Consider the following 4,600-nt stretch of genomic DNA (forward strand, 5'->3'; position numbering starts at 1 on the left):
TATACACTTAGATTTAATTTAGACATAATGATATAATATGCATTGAATACATTTACAGGGCTGTGCAGTACATAAATCAGGAGTTGTTTATTATTTTAACGATAGATGGGATGGTGCTGTTCTTATATCTATCGGTGCGGGCTCTTATGGGCTGAATTTTGTTGTAGTGGCGGACTGCGCGAGTTGGGTGGGGGGCTGCAGGTGGCAGGAGGTGGCCATGGCGAGGGTGGTGCAGTAGTCCACGGCCAAACCTTTCCAGTGCTTGGTGGTGGAGGTCACTGAGGGATGGCATTTCCAGGGTGGAGAGAGCGTTGGTGTAGCCGGAGTATTCTGCGCCGAGCATGATTCTGCAGGCCCTTTTCTGTACCTTCTCTAGCTGACGTTGTTGGGTGGAGTTGAGAGAAGACGACCAGGCTGGTGACGCATACGTTAGTTTGGGGAGAATAAAGGCGTTGTAGATGGCCCTCAGCTCTGGCGTGGGTGTCCCAAGTGACCTAAGTCTTCGTAGCATGTAGAGACGGTACGAGGCTGCCTTGACTATAGTTACACCCAGGAGTTTGGCAGACTGCACCAGCTGGAGAGGATGGGCACCCACTGTGACTGCTGGGGCTTGCACTGGAGTGGTGGCGGTATTGATGTGCGTGTGTGTGTGTGTGTGTGAACTCTTCCCTCAAAATATATCACAAGTAACCCATCACTAAGGTTCTAAATTCCACGAAAACTACAGTGGATATCGACCTTACAACACCCTACTGTAATTGGTGATACACTATAATCCTCTCACCACCACTTGAGAATGACTGTATCTGTGTTGTGTATTTCAACCTCCTATATTTGTAGTCATGTATCCAAATAAACTTATGTAATTTGGGTTTGAATACGACTTTTTATAATACTCACCTGGTGGAAATTAATTAAACTTTTATACTTAGACTGATGTGTCTGAATATACTTTAAATAAATAAAAGTTTAGTTTTTGGTAATTTTTTATACATATGTAAATTTAAAACAAAAATACTGATATACTTTTGTTTAGTTTTGTCTTACCTGACGTGATGGTAGTGAACAGTCGACTCAAGGTGAAGAGAGAGGCGGTGTGTGGTAAATACTGTCTTGTTACCAATGACATTTAAAGGGACGGAAGAAAGGAGACAGTTTCCGGAAAACATAGAGATACCGAGTAAAATACCTGTCTTAAGACCTGTTCCCTAGTACCGAGTCGGAGTACCGGGAGACTGGGGTAAATTACAGGTAGCGGCGGAGGTGTGGTCATTTGCAGGTGTGGCCTGGAGGCGAGACACGAGACACAGGTGAGAGAGAGTCCTCCACAGGTGAGAGAGAGTCCTCCACAGGTGAGAGAGTCCTCCACAGGTGAGAGAGAGTCCTCCACAGGTGAGAGAGAGTCTTCCACAGGTGAGAGAGAGTCCTCCACAGGTGAGAGAGAGTCCTCCACAGGTGAGAGAGTCCTCCACAGGTGAGAGAGAGTCCTCCACAGGTGAGAGAGAGTCTTCCACAGGTGAGAGAGAGTCCTCCACAGGTGAGAGAGAGAGTCCTCCACAGGTGAGAGAGAGTCCTCCACAGGTGAGAGAGAGTCCTCCACAGGTGAGAGAGAGTCCTCCACAGGTGAGAGAGAGTCCTCCACAGGTGAGAGAGAGTCCTCCACAGGTGAGAGAGAGTCCTCCACAGGTAAGAGAAAATCCTCCACAAGGATTTGAATCTACACTAAGAAGGATTTATGATTAGACAAGATGATTCACATGTATACATAAGACGATTTACGACCAGATAAAAAGTGTCATATAAAACCGGGTCACAAAACAATCAAATCAACAATGTAACCCTGAAGCACATAACAACAGACGTAATAATAACAGTAATGACTCCCCTGACTATAATAAATAAGAGGAAATAAACTTTAGTCATTACCTGTAAATCACATTTGTCTGGAATTATGAGTTGGAGAATATGAGTCAGAGTTTAATTATGGAGTCCATTTATGAACTGTCGAAAGAGGGGGGAGGGGGGTGACAGTTTGAGATCCTTTATCGTCTGTTTCTGTCAATTTACTCTCTGCCATCTACCTGTTTCTGTCAATTTACTCTCCGTGCTGATGAGGTGAGGCCGTATGAGTATTTATATCAAGAGTCCATTAAACATGAACTCCCCCACCCTCTGTTTACCGGATTATATAGATAATAATCCGTTATGTGGAGGTTTCACTGTTTAGTCGTGGATGTGAGAGTAAACACTGTCTCTGTCTGTCTCTGACTGTCTCTGTCTGTCTGTTTCTTTATCAACTACACACCTACACTACACCTGAGCCACACCTACACTACACCTGAGCCACACCTACACCTACACTACACCTGGGAGCTACACCTACACTCACACCTGAGCTACACCTACACCACACCTGGAGCCACACCCCACACTACACCTGAGCCACACTTCCACACTACACCCGGAGCCACACCCACACCACACCTGGAGCCACATCTACACCCACACCACACCTGAGCCACACCCCACACCACACCTGAGCCACACCTACACTACACCTGAGCCACACCCCACACTCCACACCCCTGAGCCACACCTACACCACACCTGAGCCACACCCCACACCCACACTACACCTGAGCCACACCCACACCACACCTGAGCCACACCTACACTCACACCTGAGCCACACACCACACCTGGAGCCACACCTACACTACACCTGAGCCACACCTACACTACACCTGAGCCACACCTACACTACACCTGAGCCACACCTACACTACACCTGAGCCACACCTACACTACACCTGAGCCACACCTACACCTACACTACACCTGAGCCACACCTAACCTAATGGTATACTGAATGGCCGAGGGGGGGGAGTTAAAGTAAAATTTCACCATCATCATCATCACCATCATCATCATCATCATCATCATCATCATCATCATCATCATCATCATCACCACTACTACTACTGTTACCGACTTAAGAGAAATCCTGAATTTTTTTTTTTTATTCCACTCACTAAATATAGGTCACACAACAGTTAAACTTTATCCATGGTTGTTCGCTAATCATGTGGTATTGTGGATATTTCATGTACCCACTGTAACCTTGTTTTAGTAGACGTCATAATTACGCTGATACCCCCCCAAAAAAAAATATTACAAAAAAAATAGACTCATATGAATATCTTGTAATGGAAGCATGAGGTCAGGGTATAAAAATGGAGAGGTTGTTATTTGAGAGAACATGTAACGACAGATTTAATGTAGTGAAGATGATAACAGGTTGGGCTTGTTCGACATGGATTTGAAGGGAGGTAGTGTGTGTGTGTAGTGTGTGTGTGTGTGTAGTGTGTGTGTGTGTGTGTGTGTGTGTGTGTGTGTGTGTGTGTGTGTGTGTGTGTGTGTGTGTGTGTGTGTGTGTGTGTGTGTGTGTGTGTGAGAATATAGAAAACCCTCCCTTCCTCCACTCATACACAACCCTGAACTAACGAACCCACATGAAAATACAATCCACTTAACATTACAGTAACTAGAGTACCTACTATTTAATTTAAATTTTTGTGTGTGTGTAAAATTACTCAAACGATGTTACACTTTAATGAGATTACCTTTGTTACCTTACGGGTTTTAATGAAAATACTACTGAATTTTCTGACAAAAAACTTGTAACTACACTAGATAGGGGTCACCTTCTGTTAGTCTCTCTCTCTCTCTCTCTTCTGGTGATCGATGAATTTCACAATGAACACTGTGACTCCTGTTGTCTCGGTAGGGTTGTCAAAATCCTTCGTCCGTCGTGTCATATTGTATTTACACATTTACAGTTATTTCAGATAGCCGCTGTCATCCCAGGATTTATTGAGATTAAATAGAAATATAAAAGTGAAATTTTAAAGAACTGAAAGACTTATTCCATTAAAATTCATTTATATATATATTTTTTTTATTAGAATAAATTCTTTAACTTTTTTTCTCAACTCAATAACTAAATGAAAAAATCTTTTTAATCTCATCCAATTCATTACGAATCACTTGTGAAGCCAGAGGTCAGGTTAGGTTAGGTTGCAATGTCAAGCAATATTGCACTGAGAGGAGACGACTTCAGGTTAAAAGGATATTCGTTTAGGATAATTGGATTTCAGGTTTATATTGCATCTTTGGGTACTCAGGTTATTATTGCATCTTTGGGTACCGCACGTCAGTCTCAAAATCATCATCATTGTTCTAAAAAAAATTACTTTTCTCAACGTCATTTCACACACACACACACACTCTCTCTCTCTCTCTCTCTCTCTCTTTTTTTTTCTCTCTCTCTCTCTCTCTCTCTCTCTCTCTCTCTCTCTCTCTCTCTCTCTCTCTCTCTCTCTCTCTCTCTCTCTCTCTCAAGGTGACCCATAAAACTGATGAATGACCCTTAATATGCTGTCTCCTTTTCCTCTATATCCTTCCTAAATCCACCCTTTCCTCCTCCTCCTCCTCCTCCTCCTCCTCCTCCTCCTCCTCCTCCTCCTCCTCCTCCTCCTCCTCCTCCTCCTCTGCCCACCACCCTTCAGATGACCGGGGATTAGCAGGTGTTGGCAGAGGG

The sequence above is a fragment of the Homarus americanus genome, unplaced genomic scaffold, assembly GCF_018991925.1.
Source record: "Homarus americanus isolate GMGI-L3 unplaced genomic scaffold, GMGI_Hamer_2.0 scaffold26351, whole genome shotgun sequence".
Classification (NCBI taxonomy): Eukaryota; Metazoa; Arthropoda; class Malacostraca; order Decapoda; family Nephropidae; genus Homarus; species Homarus americanus.